Here is a 20358-nt window from a genome sequence, read left to right on the forward strand (position 1 = left end):
CACACTAGTCCGACTTTGGCTGATTTGACCCGATTCCAACGGATTGGCCAAAATGAGATGTGTTTGATATCCCATCGGAGTCGGAGGATAGACCTGCCCTCCTGGCGGCTATATATCGCTTGTGAAAGGACTGAATTGAAGGTCCCGGCCAGCTCAAAGGGGGGTCGGATGGCCATACACTGCTGCTATAAATCGTGGTGGAGTATGGGCAGCTTTAGCCGCATTGTAGCTAAGATGTTTAACATTAGCAGAGTTGCATGGGACCTGGCAGCTCACTCGCGGCAGGCATCTTGCACTGCTTAATGTATTGAGGATAAATATAGAAAGACACATCTGTGCTCTGTAGAACTCTAGCCCCTTACCGCCGCAGCCTGTTTTTGCCTTCCTGACAGAGCCCTTTTTTTCAAATCTGACATGTATCACTTAAGTGGGGATAACTTTTTTTTGCTTTTACTTATCCCAGTGATTTTGAGATTGTTTTCTCGTGACACATTGTACTTCAAGTTAGTGGTAAATTTTGGTCGATACAGTCTGTGTTTTTTTGTGAAAAATACCAAAATGTCGTAAAAAAAATTGAAAATTTTGCAATTTGCAAAATGTTAAATTTTCTGCTTGTGAGACAAATAATCATACCACTCAAAATAGTTAATAACTAACATAGACCATATGTCTACTTTATGTTTCCATCATTATTTCAACCTCCTTTTAATTTTTTTGGACACTAGGAGGCTTAAAATATGAATAGCAAATTCTCAAATTTTCAAGAAAATTTCAAACACTGATTTTTTTTAGGGACCAGTTCAGTTCTGATGTGACTTTGAGGGACTTGTATGTGAGACACCCCCATAAATTATGCCATTTCAAAAACTGCACCCCTCACAGTATTCAAAACAGCATTTTGGAAGTTTGTTAACCCTTTAGGTGTTTCACAGGAATTAAAACAAAGTGTAGGTGAAATTTCAAAATTTCATTTTTTTAGCAGATTTTCAATTTTAATACATTTTTCTAAGGAACACAGTAGATTTTACTAGAGAAATGTGACTAAAAATTGATTCCCCCAATTCTTTTGTTTTCATAAATATCCTATATGTGGCCCTAGTGTGCACGTTGACCAAACCACAGGCTTCATAATAGAAGGAGCACCTACTTGATTTTGGAGCCTCCTTTTTATGAGATTATTTTTTAGGCACCATGTAGGTTTCTAGGCACCATAAGATGCTAAAAGTTAGGAACCCCCCCACAAGTGACCCCATTTTGCAAACTACACCCCTCAGGGAATTCATCTAGGGGTATAGTGTACATTTCAAACCCCCAGGGGTTTCACCAATTGTGGTACAACTGGGCTGTAAAAATGAAAAATTACATTTTTTACACAAAAATGCAGTTCTGGCTCAAAATTTTTCATTTTCACAAGGAATGAAGGAGACAAAGCACCCCAAAATCTATGCCCCAATTTCTCCCGAGTACGGCAATGCCTCATATGTGACCAAAAAATACCATTTGGGTGCATGGCAGGACTCAGAAGGGAAGGAGTGATATTTGGATTTTGCAGCACACATTCTGGTGGAATGAATGGTGGGTGCTATGTCGCATTAGCAAGACCCCCGAAGCACCAATACAGTGGAACCCCCCCACAAGTGACCCCATTTTGCAAACTACACCCCTCAGGGAATTCATCTAGGGGTATAGTGTACATTTCAAACCCCCAGGGGTTTCACCAATTGTGGTACAACTGGGCTGTAAAAATGAAAAATTACATTTTTTTACACAAAAATGCAGTTCTGGCTCAAAATTTTTCATTTTCACAAGGAATGAAGGAGACAAAGCACCCCAAAATCTGTGCCCCAATTTCTCCCGAGTACGGCAATGCCTCATATGTGACCAAAAAATACCATTTGGGTGCATGGCAGGACTCAGAAGGGAAGGAGTGATATTTGGATTTTGCCGCACAGATTCTGGTGGAATGAATGGTGGGTGCTATGTCGCATTAGCAAGACCCCCGAAGCACCAATACAGTGGAACCCCCCACAAGTGACCCCATTTTGCAAACTACACCCCTCAGGGAATTCATCTAGGGGTATAGTGTACATTTCAAACCCCCAGGGGTTTCACCAATTGTGGTACAACTGGGCTGTGAAAATGAAAAATTACATTTTTTACACAAAAATGCAGTTCTGGCTCAAAATTTTTCATTTTCACAAGGAATGAAGGAGACAAAGCACCCCAAAATCTGTGCCCCAATTTCTCCCGAGTACGGCAATGCCTCATATGTGACCAAAAAATACCATTTGGGTGCATGGCAGGACTCAGAAGGGAAGGAGTGATATTTGGATTTTGCAGCACACATTCTGGTGGAATGAATGGTGGGTGCTATGTCGCATTAGCAAGACCCCCGAAGCACCAATACAGTGGAACCCTCCCAAAAGTGACCCCATTTTGCAAACTACACCCCTCAGGGAATTCATCTAGGGGTATAGTGTACATTTCAAACCCCCAGGGGTTTCACCAATTTTGGTACAACTGGGCTGTGAAAATGAAAAATTACATTTTTTTACACAAAAATGCAGTTCTGGCTCAAAATTTTTCATTTTCACAAGGAATGAAGGAGACAAAGCACCCCAAAATCTGTGCCCCAATTTCTCCCGAGTACGGCAATGCCTCATATGTGACCAAAAAATACCATTTGGGTGCATGGCAGGACTCAGAAGGGAAGGAGTGATATTTGGATTTTGCAGCACACATTCTGGTGGAATGAATGGTGGGTGCTATGTCGCATTAGCAAGACCCCCGAAGCACCAATACAGTGGAACCCCCCCACAAGTGACCCCATTTTGCAAACTAAACCCCTCAGGGAATTCATCTAGGGGTATAGTGTACATTTCAAACCCCCAGGGGTTTCACCAATTGTGGTACAACTGGGCTGTGAAAATGAAAAATTACATTTTTTACACAAAAATGCAGTTCTGGCTCAAAATTTTTCATTTTCACAAGGAATGAAGGAGACAAAGCACCCCAAAATCTGTGCCCCAATTTCTCCCGAGTACGGCAATGCCTCATATGTGACCAAAAAATACCATTTGGGTGCATGGTAGGACTCAGAAGGGAAGGAGTGATATTTGGATTTTGCAGCACACATTCTGGTGGAATGAATGGTGGGTGCTATGTCGCATTAGCAAGACCCCCGAAGCACGGTGAAATGATGAACCTAATAATCCATAGATGTGTGGTATATTTTAAAGCACTCCTTCATACACAGGCCGGGTTTGTCGGGGCAAGTTTCACAGTGGAAAATAGTTTGCTTTCGTATTCCCTTTTTATAGCAAACTTTGCACCTTTTTTGTGTCCTGCCCTTTTTTCCAGTGGAGGGGATTTCGTTAGGAAAATGCTGCCCTGATACAATACGGGGGCCAGTACTAGAAGTACTGGGGCCAGTACTAGAAGTACTGGGGCCCTCTGCCTGCTGGTTCCCAAATATTAGGCCCTTTATGACTTCCTCTTGAAAGTGCATAAATGTCCCCGTCTGGCTGGTAGAACGGAATAGTACGTAAGCGTTATACAGTGCCATCTGGATGATATACACGGCCAGCTTCTTATACCATATTTTTATTTTCCGCAGGGCACTGTACGGCTTCAGTACCTGATCTGAAAGATCCACTCCGCCCATGTACTTATTGTAATCTAGGATACAAATAGGTTTTGAGGTGTGGGTACTGGTACCTCGTACAGGGACGGAGGTGGTACTGTCTCCGTGAATTGTTGTCAGTATAAGGACATCCCTCTTGTCCTTATATTTGACCAACAACATATTTTCGGTGCATATTCCCCTGCTTTCACCCTTTCTCAGTAATTGGGCAACGTGCGTTTTTGGGAGGCCTCTTTGGTTCTTGCGCACAGTACCGCAAGCTGCTGTACCTCTTGAACCAAGGGCCTTAAACAGGGGGATGCTGGTGTAAAAGTTATCCACATAGAGGTGATAACCCTTATCCAGGAAGGGGTGCACTAAATCCCAGACAATCTTTCCACTAACACCTACGAGGGAGGGGGGGCATTCTGGCGGTTCAATTCTTGTGTCCTTCCCTTCATATACCCTAAACCTGTGGGTGTACCCTGAGGTACTTTTGCACAGCTTATACATTTTTATGCCATACCTTGCCCTCTTATTGGGAAGGTACTGGCGGAATTTAACCCTTCCTTTAAAATGTATAAGTGACTCGTCTACACAAATGAATTTTTTTGGGGATGTACATCTCAGCAAATTTGGCGCTGAAATGATCAATGACCGGCCTGACTTTGAATAGCCGGTCAAAGGTGGGATCATCTCTGGGTGGGCACTGTGCATTATCGTTGTAATGCAAAAATTTAAGGATTGTCTCAAAACGAGTCCGGGTCATGGCCATACGATGAAGTGGGGTGCTGTACAGCACATCTGTACTCCAATATTGCCTTATTTCTGGCTTTTTAACTATGCCCATATGTAACACCAGACCCCAAAACATCATCATCTCTACTGCATCTACAGGGGTCCACCTAGCAAATGGTGACGTGGGGTTTTGGGCAATAAACTGCTGGGCATATAAATTACTTTGGTCCACCATTAAATTTATAAAATCATCAGAGAAAAAGACTTTGAAAAAGTCAATTTCTTTGAGGCCTGTACTATCAAATTGGATTCCTGGGTTGGCCAAAAACTCAGGAACCTGGGGCTCAAAATTGTCTGGTGGTGGGGTCCATACGAGATCAATCATTGGGGGGGGGGGTCCTCAGCTGCTCTACGGGGGCGTCTTTGAGGGGGTCCCTCATCACTAGAGGAGGAAGAGGAGCTTAAGACAAATGCCAATTCATCGCTTACTTCACTGGCTGTGTCAGTGTCAGAGGCAAGAAGGGCATATGACTCCTCCGCTGAAAACAGTCTTTGCGATGATTGGGACATTTTTATTATTTTTAAGTGTAGTGTTTCAACACGTGTATAGTGTAGGGGGGGGGGTACAAACTTTATTTTAACACGGGGGTATGTAGTGTGTATGTAGTGCTTTAACACGTGTAAGTTAAAAGAAAAAAAAAAGCTCCTGCCCCAAAAATTGAGCACAGATGTTGGTCAGTAACGTCCGTCACTGATCAGCGCTCAGCGGGCACAGGACACCCACAAAAGCACCGTGGGTGTAAAAACAATTAAAAAAAAAAAAACCCACAGCACTCTCCAAAAAAAAAAAAAATTTAAAAAAAATAACTGCTGATGAGTCAAAGGCAACAGAAATTTGATCAAAAAAAAAAAAAAATAGATCAACCCTGTGCCAAAAATGCTGATCAGTGATGTACGTCACTGATCAGCGCTCAGCGGCCACAGGACACCCACAAAAGCACCGTGGGTGTAAAAACAATTTAAAAAAAAACCCCACAGCACTCTCCAAAAAAAAAAAAAAATTTAAAATAACTGCTGATGAGTCAAAGGCAACAGAAATTTGATAAAAAAAAAAAATTAGATCAACCCTGTGCCAAAAATGCTGATCAGTGATGTACGTCACTGATCAGCGCTCAGCGGCCACAGGACACCCACAAAAGCACCGTGGGTGTAAAAACAATTAAAAAAAAAAAACCACAGCACTCTCCAAAAAAAAAAAATTAAAAATAACTGCTGATGAGTCAAAGGCAACAGAAATTTGATAAAAAAAAAAAATTAGATCAACCCTGTGCCAAAAATGCTGATCAGTGATGTACGTCACTGATCAGCGCTCAGCGGCCACAGGACACCCACAAAAGCACTGTGGGTGTAAAACCCCACAGCACTCTAAAAAAAAAACCCCACAGCACTCTCCAAAAAAACAACAACTGCTGATCAGTGATTAGCAGTGAGGGGCAGCAGGCACCCACAACTGTGGGTGCAACCTGACAGGGTATATATAAAAAAAAAACCTGCACCCCAAAAAAGGTGCTGATCAGTTAGTTTATACTGATCAGCACAAAAGGGGGGCAGCAGGGGGCAGCAGATACAAAATTAAATCACACAATATCTATATCTCTGACACAATGACGCTGCAGCAGCAGCACAAGCAGACAGGAAGCAAGAGCAACCAGGAAGCAACCAGTAGCTGGCAGCACCAGCGCTGATCAGGTCAGTATAGGGCACAGATGGGCACGGAGACCGCTCTGCACGCTGTTCCTGACCGGAATGGCGGCTGCAGGGCTGTCTGCGTTACCTTATTTGAGGTGTAATGGCTGTGATTGGTCCGTCGGTCCGACGGACCAATCACAGCCTTTGGGGGCAGGTGGGGTGAGGTGGGGTGACCACCAGTGACACCCTTACACCCGGTGGTGATTGGTGCTGTACTTCACAGCACCAATCACCACCGATCCCTGTGTCACCGTGAACGTTATTCGCCTGTACACAGAAAACGCTGTAATTGGCTGTTCACATTGAACAGCCAATCACAGCGATCGCCGATGGGCGGGGGCATCGCTGCCCCCCCTGGGCAATGAGGGAAGATGTCTGCTGTCAGGGACAGCAGACATCGTCCCTCTGTCACCGCGTCTATAGACGCGGTGACAGTTAAATGGCATGACGTACATTTATGCCATGTGTCGGGAAGTACATCCCGACCATGACGTAAATGTACGTCAAATGTCGGGAAGGGGCTAGTATGTTGCATACATACAACTCTATTTTATTTACCATCCAACTGACTTTTTCATGCAGCAGAGGAGCAAGTCCATGTGAATGAAGCTGAAACATGCAGCCAAGAATGTAATTTTCTATATTGACAATAGAATTGTCAAGCCTGTTACCATGGAAACACTTTGGATGTAAAAAATAGAAGTCATGCATGTTTTTTTGTACAAACGCTTTAATAACTTTGTATGTCCTGACCATGCATTAGAGTGAGGTCTGGTTTCTTCCCCTTTAATGAGCAAACAGGGAAGAATTACAACTATGCACCTTGTGTTTGCTCTGACATACCAGACCAGGGAACTCACAGCTTGCATCTAATTGGTCTTCCTTTCATTAAACCTCATTGGTTGCTCTAATTACACTCCCAGGTCAGTTGAGGTTAGCTGCTTGTCTGCTGCTCTTGGTGTCCTTGATATACTTTTCCATATGTCAGGACTGTCTCAGCTGCATTATATACACACGTTGTTTTTGCTTGTCTCTCACTCTGCTTGCTATTTCAACAACTGATTCCTCTGACTGATTTCCTGGCATTTCATAGAGGCTTGTGGTTTGCAATGTAGCTCACTTCACATACTGTCAGATTCACCCAGTTTTCAAATGTATGAGTACGTATTAAACACACAAAATACAGCATGAAAGAAGTACTCTATTATTCAACCATCTAGTAGGCATGGAAAATGTTTTGGGCCTTTTCTAGACAAGGACATTTTGAAATTTGTACTATGATGCCACATGCTATATATGTAACTTACAATAACATGTATTCTGTTCAATGGGTTTGATCAATATTTTTTTATTAGCCCATCTTTCCAACATGCCTACCCCAGGTAACCCCTGCAACCATTACTACTGCCTATATATAGGAGCCATATGGAGCTTTGGTTTTCAGACAAGGACAACGCAATCCATCCAGTGATCTTCAAGAATTCTATAAAACCAAAAATGACCACTCCATTCAGCTTTACAGATGGGACGTCTATATTTCAATATCATTCCTCAGTTCTTCTCCTGGCAGTTACTAGCAACAAATTATGGAAGGGCAGGCCTAGGTGATGCATAGTGTGGGAAAGATCAAAGTGGAAGTTGCCCTAATAGGGGTAGTCAAACTCTTTACATAATATAGAACACCTATCTTGTGTGACATGTCCTCTGAAGACAAAACAGCCCAAACTACACCAACGTACATCTCTTTCCTTATCCCATTCATCATCAACATCTGTACATCAACATGGTTCAAACTGTAGACCGGTACTATAAAAGTTCAGTAAGCTGACTTTTAGTGTTAGGCGCCACTGGCAGGGTTAGGGCTAGATGTGGGGGTGGGAGGTTAGGCTTAGAATGCTGCAGCAGTACAGGTACTCTACAGATGTAAACCTCTCAGCACCACAAGGACACCTTAGGAGATGCTAAGACACTAGACCACCAGCGACTATCTGCCGACCATCTGTGTAGATCACAGACACAGATCATTTGTGTAGATCACTGACAACATGTTCAACATGCCACATGTTGCATATCAACAGTTCAAGCATGTTGTCATTATCATGTCGACCGGATGAAACTTAAAATGAAGACTGTCGATTAGTCATACCACACCCCTAAACAGGTTATTAAGCAGAAATTCAATGTGCAGGAAGAAAGCTGGTTTGGACCCAATTGAATATTTGCCTACATTTTTTACGGAAACTCTCAGAAAATGACTGGTTATGACCCTGAAATACCGGCTTCCTGTCAGTCAAGTTGTTAAGGGATTGCGAATAATCAACCATTTCTGTCCCTGATTAATCTCGAGCATGCAAGCTACAATCCATATGTATGCGCAGTCTTTCGTTTATTCGCCTTGCAAATTCACACAACAGCAATCAGGTCTGAATAACCCCCAATAGCATGTCTTCAGCAGAGGTTTTGGAGTTGGGGTAGTTAACAAGAATATAACCCCTAAACATGTGCGTTCAAATTGAATAAATCGTGATCTGGTGTTTATTTGCCAGTACTGACATTTTCCGACTTAAGCGCCCTCAGCAACGCTGTTTGCACCAGGCTAGGGCAAAAAACAGCATCACCTCCCTAGTTTTCTCAGATTTCTGCTCGCACCCAGAAATCCACTAGTCGGCATTAGCAGTGCCCTGATGAGAATAGCTCTGGGAGCTCCCTTTTGGCGCTTTTCACATCGTTTTGAATAGAATTGAGCCATTGAGCCTGCATTGCTACTGCCGTGTGCAGTCTTTTTAACCATAGGTCTACCTGCAAGCCATATGTTCCTTGTATATAGAGTGAATGTGTACGCAATTGCAGATGAGTTGTGACTGCTCTGGGGGGGGGGGGGGCATTTCTTTTCATTTCTGGGAATTGACCTGGGATTTACAACTCGGGTTAACCCTTTCAGACAGAAAAATGACCCTTATTGAATGACAAATTACAGTAGAAATGTTTAACCCAGTAATTTGCTTTTCTGTTTGAAAGTGGTATGGTTAATCACACAATACCACAGTATGACTAAGAATTACCGTCACAAACACAGGGAGACACTTGTACAATGGCCCTTATTCTGATCGGTGCGGCCGGATACGATTATGCGGCCAGGACCGTGCGTGCGAAACCCCGCCTTCCATACGGATCGCCAACTCCGTCCGTACGCGGTAAGAAGCTGGCCGAACGGACCGCACGTGTATTTTTCACGGAATACGCCTCCTCCATCTAAGGGAACCTCCCCCATCATTCGATGGTCGCAGACCATCGAATGCAGGACCGAGTGCTCCACCAGCTCCCGCAACCTCAGACCACACGGACATTTTTCCGTGCAAAAGCCGGGATCTGGGCGGGCAGCTGACATCCGGCGATGTCATATGTCCGCCCCCTACACATGCGTCACGGCCGCATTACCATACGTACGCCCATGAAACGCGGGGCGTATGCATATGGTAATGAGCCCAAATAGCCCTTCACGCCCCTCTCCACCCCCTGTTCGGAGTGTTCACATATCATGCGGGATTTGGCCGTACGCCCTGCTCGCACATGCGCAGAGACGCCTCTGCACATGCGCAGACACAAAACATTGGCGGGCCGAACGAACGCGGATATATCCGCACCGACCAGAATAAGGGCCAATATCGGATGTTGCTGTAATACAGTACTTCTGGACCCTGTTATATTTGTCCTGGTCCCTAACAGTTGAAAAAAATTGGCCTTCTAGAGTGCTGCATATTGTGCATCCATGGCTGTCAAGCGACCACCTGATCTAATGAACACTGCTTTGATGCTAAAGGACCCACAGGGTCTCATGAACACATGAATTCTCCTTTATTATAGACGAAAATTAGCAAGAGATTACTGCCGTCCTTTATTAATGTAGAACCTACTGTACATTTGGCTGCTCCAACAGTGGGATCCTGACGTCGGGATCCCGACTGCCGACTCACAGGGGCTATTTTTCCATTGTGGGGTCCACGACCCCCATAGAGGGAGAATAGAACCTGTGGTGAGTGTAGAGAGCCACCGGGCCCGCAGCGCCGGGGCCGCAGCGAGCCCGCAAGGGGCTCCTTTGTGCTCACCCCCATGTCGGAGCACCGGCAGTCAGGATCCCGACATTGGGATAGTGACTGTCAGGATCCCCACTGTCAAAGCCCCATACCATAACCGTACATTTTACACAGCAGTTTATATTGTGAGGGTACTGTATGCAAGTAGGATGTACAGCTACATTGGAAAATGTACAAACACATGTTAAAGGCCCTGTTTAATACAGCTTGCATTTTATAGATGCAGTGAGCGAAAAACACGAATACTTGTTTTTATTAGTATTACAGCCGAATGTACATCTACAGCACAAATACACCGAACAGATACAATCAGTTATCATTCAGATGTAATGGTCATTATTGTATAATGGTTAAAGGCTTTGGCAGGTTCTTTGTGTTTATTTGGGAATTCGTATCAGTGCTTAAAATAAGATACTCTCTAATGCCAAATAAAAACTACTTTTGAGAAATCAAGGATAGGATGATTACAAAAGTTTTCTTAAAATCACCAAATCTCCTCCAAGTCAGTCATAAAGAAAGAAAGAAAAAGTTTGGCATATCCCACAATTCCATCAACACACACATACTGCTATATTTCTATCTGGATCATCACGCTGTTATGACCATACACTTGCAAGTATAGATGAGCCTGAAATGTCTATAACTGTACAGTGCCATACATTCTCAGTTTTAGCACACGTTTGGTACAAAAAAAAGCAAAATAGGCATTAGGGGTGATTGAATGTTTTCTACCCCACCGCTGCTACTAGATGGAGCAGCCTGACCAATTTGATTGTTGCACCTTTCTGGCACACATTTCAGCTCCCAGCCTCCCGAGGTGGCAAGTTGAAGTGTGTGATGTCATCAGTTTGGACCTCCCAAGATAAACCCGGTACTAATGGGTGCACATACGAGCCAAATGGTGAAATAACTGAATTGGCACCGATTATATTTGGGCGTCCACAAAACAATTGAACCCCCAATGTCTTGGTGTGGCCCAGTCAAAGTGTAGTCCAAAGTGAAGTCCTTCAGAAATCTGTGGAATTATTTAAAATGTCTGTTCACCATCTGTCCACATCCAATCTGGAAAGCAGCACTGGTAAACATTTCAATGTCCAGATGCATGAAGCTATTAGAAACTTATTAAATAGACAATAATAAGTGTAGCTAAATGTGCTTTTATTAAGTACTATACAAGTACGAGGAACACGTATGTACCTACAGTGCTACAGCAAATTATGTTTTCTAATAAACTTAGCTATATTGATAATTGTTTTTCATGTAATCAGAAAATGTGTTCTCCACACAACATATGTGAACTTTTGGACAAGGGTCATCTGATGATCCAGGCACTGGCATGCCTTTGTTGTAATGATACTGGTAAACAGGTTTTCATTTCAAATATTTGCAAAGCTGCCCCAGCTGCAATCTTCCACTTTCACAATAAATTGCTATAAGTTGTTTTCACCTAAGATAATTTTCGATGCTGCTAGTTGACAACCACAGAAAAGTATTACAGGTCGGGTCTCCCTTATCTGTGTATTCCAAAAACTGAAATATTCAAAAACCGGTTGAAATGGTTGATTTCAGTTTTTTGGGGTTTTTGTTTTTTGTCCCTTTTGATCATACTTACTTTGTCCCTCGATGTCCACAGCGGCCTTCAGGATCCTCTTCAGCAGAATCTACGGTCCCAGGAGTGCATTGCGTGAGTGCGCCAGTGATGTAACCAGTGTGCCCGCGCACTCGCACAATGGACCCCCCGGACCAGAGATGCTTCTGAAGAGGATCCTGAAGGCCGCCATGGACACGGGGGGACACCGTGGGCGTCAGGGGACCATCGGGGTACCACCAGGGGACCAGGTAAGTATGGGAAAAAAATATTGTGGTCCCAAGCATTTCAGATAAGGGATACTCAACCTGTATGTATTTATTTATTTAAAGAGTTTCTCATTTTTTCTTTTTCAGTTGTCTACCATATTTGAGATTTATTTCACTAACTCACAAGTCCTGAATCCTATGGTTCAGGGCTCAACAAATCATGGTCACCAAGTTGGAGGTCAGTGCAACAGGTTCAGCAATCCCTGTTAGAATCACATCCCAATATGCCTGAAGGTCCAAGAACACCTGGTGGTCTCAGGTCCTTGAATCCCTAGCAGTCCTAGAATTCCTGGTGGACTCAGGTCTCAGCATCCCGACACTCCCAGGCACCAGCATCCACTGAGAAGTATAACAGCGGCCTCCATAAAACATGGTAAGATGTGTTGCATTTGACTTCACATTTACATTGCGCCAATGTCCTCCAAACATCTCCATACTACCTTGGCCTCCTGCTGTCCCTTATTTGGTGCCGTGTCCTGATGCCAGGCTAGATCACTTTTCAGCCTACCTCCCTGCAGAGTTTTTTCAGTACTTCATACTATAAACCGAAAGGCTACTGCTGAGTGGCAAACTATGAATTAGGGGCATCATATGTCATATTTTGTACAGTAGTGCATGTTATGAACTGGTTTTCTTACTGTGCGACAAGCTATGTATTAAAGTCCCTGCTATGTTGCATTCTATGAATTGGGGCCCTGATATTTGACATTCTATGAATTGGGGACAGTACTGCATTGTTTTCTATAAAATGGACACCAGATATAGGGGGAGATTCTGGGGGCGATTCTCTAAGACAGAAATGCGGTAAAATCCCCGTTATCAGGGTTTATACCGCATTTCTGTATGCTCTAACATCCCTCCGCAGTGGCAGCGCTGCAGAGGGAATCCCCTGCAGAAGCCTATGGGCTTCTTACCGCAGTGTTGTTTGAGGGATCCATCACGGATCCCTCCCAGCATACCCTGCGGCCGGTGCGTCACTCCGCCGGACTTAGAGCTGTCCCTTGCGTTAATAACCGCATATGTTAGAACATATGCCGTTATTAATAATGCGGTGGCCGGAAAAGGGGGGGCGAACAGGGCTGCGGATGTTACAACATCCCGCCCTCTGTAAGCTAAAAATGCGGTAAAAACCCTGTCGCCCCGCATCGCCCCCCCTCTCACCTGTGTCCGGGCAGAGATGTGCTGCCCGGACCTGTGACCTCCTCCTCCCTGCACTGATCCTCTTCCAGGTGCAGGGAGGAGGAGAGCCTGGCGCAGCAGCACCGGGTAAGGGAGGGAGGGGAGAGCCGCTGACTCTATCGCAAAGGACAGCTCTTTGCGGAAGAGCTGTCCTTTGCCATAATTATCGCATATGTTATTGCATATGCGATAATTATGAATGCAAAGTGCAGCGATAGGGGGCGGAGCTGGGGTGCGGATGTTAGAGCATCCCCCCCATAACCATGTAGCTGGATCTTATGAACACTGAAGAGGTATCAGGGGTGGTCTAATATCATGAGTGGAGGTTTGAGGGGCTTTGATGGGTAAGATGGACTATACAAGTTTTACTATAACTTTTTTGGCAACGATGGTCTGACTCCTAAACATTTAAGTTGGTTCATAGAGTTTAGATTTATTTGTCAAGCGGAGCAATTTCTGGTCCAGTAATAGACATGCCACTTAAGTATCAAGATATATAACTCAATTTAGGAAAAAGGCAAGAGAAGTAGTCATTTCTTTTCAGAACACTATGGTTGCAATACTCTAAAGCTGGATACATCGATCTACAGATATATCTACAGATGGATCGGGCAGCGTGTTCTCCATTCATGCTGCCCAATCTGTCAGGACTGACATCACAATTGGGCGGGCGCATGCGCCGCCCCACTGAGCTGTCAATCACCGTCAGCTCTCGGCGCAGCTATAAGGGTGGTCAGCGGATTGCCAGCACACACAACAATGTGCCAATATATCTGTGAAAAAGCCGTTCACATATATATCACTCACACATTGGCCAATGGTGTGTCAAGTATATGCACCTTAAGAATTACTAATGCCATTTTAAGGTGGTAAATGCTGCAAAAAAATCCTGGTTTAAATGTTTAATGAGCACAGAAACAAGTATCAGAAGTAACATTGTAAAATGCTATATTTATTAATAATCATTATTATTGAAGTTATGTATATTATTTCTGAATCAACAGTATATTATGAAGTTTTGTACAAGTACTTTGGTGAGGATGAAGATTAATGTTTTCTAGAACCATACTTTAATGAACAATACACAAGAATGAGCATATATTACGGAATGTGAATTTAGTTTTCAAACTACATTTTTCATTATGACTTCTTTTGTTTACCATTCCAAGATATGGCAATTAACATTTTCATTACATTCCAAACAAAATCCAACAGCAAAACTAATGGTGTGTACACACGTTAGATGTGCCTTAAGATCCTATCCACGATCTGATCAGATAGGATCGTGAATAGGATCTTAAGGCACATCCGATTTGCATCCTATCTTGACTATATAGTGCAGATCTGCACTATAAAGACAAGGCAGCCAAGACTTTCTGGCTTCCGATACGTGAACGCACATCGGGATCGGATCGGGATCGCAAGGGTTAAAACCCTTGCGATATGCATCCGATGTCGATCCGATGTTGACTATATCGTCAACATCAGAAAGGAAATCGGACCGTGTGTACACAGCATAAGTGTAATTTTAAGAATTAATTTTGAAAATGAAGTCTCCCTGTATGGTCCGGGATGTAATAAAAAGTGGAATGGTCTGGACCATATGAGGAGGCTGTTATCTCAACTTCCCCATGTCCCCGGACAGGCACCCCCCGGCACGGACACTACAAGCCCTGGAATGCAGAGTTTGAAGGTCCAGCGGGGCATTCCGGGGTCCAGTCGGGTTCCAGTTTTCACTTATTCCCCCTTTACTAATCACAGGGACAGCAGTGATAAATGCAGTTCTGATGTAAGAGAAAAAAAATGGTTGGTGCATTATTTTCATATATAGCAAAGACAGAACTGTATATAGTACTGTTGCCTGTGTGGACAGCAACATCACCAGAGATCAAAGGGAGGAATTCAATTAGTATCGCAATGATGCAGCTCCTGGATTAAGTGTTGAAGCTATTCAATTGACTGCACTATGCCTGGCTCTTACCCCAGAAGATGAACTTCACCATAAGTAATGCCAGGGGGCACTGGTAAACTGCATTTTCCAGGTTAGGTGTAGGGCACAGTTCTATTAGCTAGACCTAAGCCTTTAGATGCCACAGATTTCTGCTTGCACCCCAAGCAGAAATCCACTAGTCTTGGCACAGGAAAGCAATTGAATAGCTCTGGGCACTTAACCCGGGAGCTACATTCCTACCATACTAATTGAATTCCATCCCTGCTGATAAATCTATATGCTGCTCCATTTTGCCAGTGGTTTTCTCACATCATGTTACTCTCCACTTGGACATCAATTATAAAAAGCTTGACATTTTCAAGGGGGCATACCCTAAATTAAGATGAACATAATAGGCAATTGACACAAATTAAGTATAATTTCAGATACAGGTGTAACACTTGAATTCTCCTGTCCTCTTTTAAAGTTATACTAGTTTCTTCAAAACATCAGAACAATGTAATGTCTTGATAAAGAGTGTTTTATACTTAGTTTTTATAGCAGGTGGACTGCAACAGTCACATAAGCTACCTATGGTTTAGGCTCATTTTTATTTTATTCATACTGTTCCCAGGAGAAAGATTTATGACTGGATTTTCACTTAATATGCTGCTCATGCTCACTGTTCAAGTAAATAGATGTTACTATATATTTATTCAAAACACTGCACCTGTCAACATTTTTGCTAAATAAAACCACATTCACATCAAAATAACCACCCTAATAGTACGCAAACATGGTAACTAATAACCGGGACTAAGTGAAAACTGGACCCTGGGAACGCCACCATCAAACTCCAGAGGGTGGGAGCGCCCTCACCGGAGACATGGGAAAGGGGAGATTACATCCTCCTCATATGGTCTGGACCGTTCCGGCTTTTATTACATCCCGGACCATACAGGGAGGTCTCCCTCCTCCTTTCCCTGGTGCGAGGTGTCACAGCAACCTCACCGACAGGACACCCCCAGGACAGGCACCCCCTGAACACTCCAAGCTCCAGAATGAGAGATATTGATGAATGGACCCTGTCCAGTCCAGGATTCCGGGGTCCTGTCTGGATCCAGTTTTTACCCATTCCCATAATAACTGCTGATGGACTAGAGTAATGTATTTCTCACACAGGACTACAGGCATCATTGTACTGTAAAATGTGACGATAGATAGATAGATAGATAGATAGATAGATAGATAGATAGATAGATAGATAGATAGAGACACACACACAGACACACTTGATTTTGGCACAAGGAGGTGAAAAAATCCTCCACCTGAGGAACTGCTCTATGTATTGCATATTTGCTACACCTGTATATCCAGCAGGAACATTACAGATATAACAGTCACCAGTGGGTGTGTGTGGTAAATAAGACTGGAATGCAGAGGAGTTAGGGGGAGAGAGGCATGCAGCCAACTTACCTGATGCCCGGTGCCCACACTGGCATGACCGTCCGATGGGCGCTGCTCTCCCCTCTATGGGTCTGGGTGCTGCCAGGCTTCTTTGCATGCCTCCTATATTCCTAGAAAGTGTGCAGGAGGTATGTGTGTGCCCTGTGCATGCCTCCCCTCCTGCCCGCCGCTGCCAGGCTCACTCTTCCCTTCTCTCCAGTCTCCGCTACTTTTCTCTCACCTGCCTTTATAGACTCCTATGCCCCCGCAGCCCCGTCTCGCTTCTTGCCAGTAGTCTGCCCACAGCTCCCCCCTCTCTCGCCTCCCACTTCTTCCTCTGTGTCACATGGCAAGTGGGGCGCCACTGCTTCTTCCTCTCTCCCTTTGGTGTTCGCCGACCAGCCCACACATGATATTCCGCCCACGCTGCCTGACAAAACACCCTCACCTGCCCGTCCCAGGCACCGTTCTGCCGCGTCCACTCAGACACCCACCAGTGGGCACGCATCGCCACCACGCAAGGCCACCTGTCAGGGGGATCCCCCGCATATACACACACACAAACACACACACACACATTCCTCTTACTTCCATCCCACCCACTCCACTCCCACCTCACCCATACCTCCCCCTGTGCCTGAGAATACTGCTATTTAAGAAGCATTCTTCAGAGTGCAGGCACACACACATCCACACTCACATACATACACACAGACACATACACAAAAGCATTCTTCAGAGTGCAGGCAATGCAGTGGGAGGGGACTGCTAAAAGACCCCACACTACATGTTATGGAACAAGAATGAGCTAATAAGTTTTGAGCTTAGGAGGGAAGTGACACCTTCTGGTTATTGTGGTTGTACTAGTGTATGTATGTATGTATGTATGTGTATGTATATATATATATATATATATATATATATATATATATATCTCAAGTATGTATGCTTGTGCATACTGTACATACTGTATTGAACATGCAACAGCTCCATCTCTTTGTGGGAGCATAGAAGCAGGGGGGATTTTGGGAACCAAACTCAATTAACTAACTAGGCACTGACTTATGAGGAAGAGGCAGCTGGCATCAGCTCTATATATCCTTCATGACTTGGCTGAGCCGTGTCCTTCCCTAATCATCCCCACAAACTCACAGGGGAGAATAATGAGTGTTTGCATAATATGTAAATAAATACTATTTGCATATTCTAATAGAAAAGTATTGTGTATTGTAAATTATTTTGTGCATGAGCATATTTTTGTAAGGTTGTTCTTTTTTTTTTTACATATAATCCATAAAGTGTTTAATGTGCTCAGAAGTTGATTTTTTGACAGTTTTAATACATTTTCCACTTCATATATTACGTTTGTTTTCAGAGTGCTGCTTGGGGTTTTGGAAATTGTCTGTGACCATATTTAGATATAAAATTGCTCAGAATACTGTATAACTGTTTAGTGTCTCTTCCTGAGAAGTCAGTACGTACTCTACTGTATCTACTGTATGTCAAGTTAAGTTAAAGAGTTTGAGACTTAACAAGTGCGCTTTGGATATGTATCAAACATATTCTGTCTCTTTTGTAGATAAATTAATTTAAACACAACAATAAGAATTTGTCATTTGGATCCTATTCCTGATATCCCTGCTTCACACTTGATACAGTTTTTCGCTGGAGGTGCAAAAATGAAATAGAATATTTTAATATTGTGCCAGTATACTATTTGTTTCTGCGATTTTGTAGCTTTGCACCATTTATCCATAAATATAACTGTTTTTGTGTAAACAGAATTTTTTTTAAATAATTAACTGTAAATTGAAAATGTAATTTGTATATTAATAAATATAATATTAAATGAATTGTCTTCATATATACATAGACACATATAGTTAAGTCTGGGAGGGTGGGCAGTGGTGGATTTCCATCTAGGCAATTGAGGCACGTGCCTAGGGGAGGCACTTGCTGGGGGGCGCCACACCAAGTTATTAAGGCCAGGTGATTCCTTTTTTTATGTATTTATAACTTATTTCTTTTTCATTTATTCTGCAACTGATAGGAGTGGGATAATGAACAGTAAATTGTGGTCCTGAAGGTGTTATTGGGTTAAGATTGAGGCTGCTTGGGGGCATTGGCATTGAGTGCAAAATGAAGGGAGAAGTGATGTGATGGGGGGGGGGGGCAGAGAATAATGTGCCTAGGGGTGGCCCGACCCCTATATTCGCCCCTGAGGGTGGGCATTTATCTAGGTATCAAGAGAGGCAAAAAATTGTAAGAGATTAAGTTAGTCAGCTCCTGCCTTACACACTAAACAATATTGTGAACAAATGAAAGGGTCTTCTGACGATATTGTTCAATATTGTCTAGTCTGAACATATACAGACGAGGGAGCCCTTGTTAACGATGACCATGCTGCAGCTGTCACTTCCCCACCCCCCCTGCCACCCGCCCGTTGCTCCTCTCCCCACCGACATCGTCAAGTGTGTATGCAATATCGGCATTGGGGGGGCTTGTTTAGAGTGTATTGGGCTTTAGAAACTGATTGGTTGGTACTTTATCACAATGTTATCTCTCTTCAAGCTTTGATAGCCCTTTAAAAAGGTTGCACATACAGTAAGCGCTAAAAAGCAAATGTATTTAATGTAGAGTCAAATTCTTGTGTGTAATAATATGCAACCAGGTTAATAAAATATGTTAACTTTTTTTTTTTTTCACGATTCAAGATATGTTCACTTTTTTTATTGTGGAGGTGTTACTTCTATTCCGGGAAACTCACTCAACAAGAATTTAGATTTATTAGCAGTTGTACGCCATAACTAATGGGTTTTGTTTATATTATTATTAGCAACAATAAAGTATTTCAACAAAATTGTGATCAATGCAGATACAAAAACCACCAGTCCAATGTAAGGTGCACGTGATTTTCTAAACATGTGCATTGAAGACAATGCATGACCCACTTGCTTTCTTGCAGTGTCTGATGACTGGTAAAAAGAAATAATCCAGGCTAAATATCCCATCACACTATTTTCCACGTGCCCAGGTTTAACTTGCAAGATATTACTATATATTGAAGCATTATAACAATATGACATGAAATTATTCTGTGCACTGCTCCTGAGACATTGACATTTACCAGTTTTCAAAAATGAATTTAAATTCAAGCGATTGACTATTATGTAAGTGGTGTACTCTTAACATATTTCCATACAATTTTCATGCATATTGCTTTCTTCCGTAGAGTCTGTTGGACTTGAAGGCTGTGTTAATGTCTGTCATTTTGGGGTAAAGCATTATAAAATTTTTAATCACAGTGGTGAGAGTTATACCCCTTTCATAATTCACCAATAACCCCGGTCCGACCAGGGTTGTTGCCATGTTAATCACTGTGCGGTGTAAAATGGCCTTTTGAGAAATCCTGGGTCCAGCAACCCCGCAATCCGACCAAGGGTAAAAGGAGGGTTTTATACGGGTCGAACCTAGGTTGCTGGGCAGTGTTAAAGGGGTATAATTCTCACCATTGTGATTACAAATTTTATAATGCTTCACCCCTAAATGTCATGCATTAACACAGCTATCAAGTCCAACAGCATAAGAAAGCAATATGCATGAAAATTGTGGGTAACCAGGGTCGACCCATGTCCCATTCACACTGTAGGGAGGAGGCAGCATCTGCTCTAAGCGTTGCCCCATGTCCCATTCACACTGTAGGGGTGAGGCAGCATCCGCTCCAAGCATTGCCTCTTCCCCCT

General features: G+C 43.3%; 1 long non-coding RNA gene across 1 annotated transcript in view; it reads right to left on the minus strand.

Annotated features, from left to right (window-relative positions):
* LOC146058806 (uncharacterized) overlaps positions 1–17085 on the minus strand; it is a 153172-nt gene extending 136087 nt beyond the window's left edge. Inside the window, exon 1 of the long non-coding RNA XR_014469968.1 lies at positions 16646–17085. This is a non-coding gene — a long non-coding RNA (uncharacterized LOC146058806). The remainder of the gene's footprint in view (positions 1–16645) is intronic.
* Between the last annotated feature and the right edge of the window lie 3273 nt (positions 17086–20358).

This window comes from Crinia signifera, chromosome 2, assembly GCF_055691185.1.
Source record: "Crinia signifera chromosome 2, ASM5569118v1, whole genome shotgun sequence".
Lineage (NCBI taxonomy): Eukaryota > Metazoa > Chordata > Amphibia > Anura > Myobatrachidae > Crinia > Crinia signifera.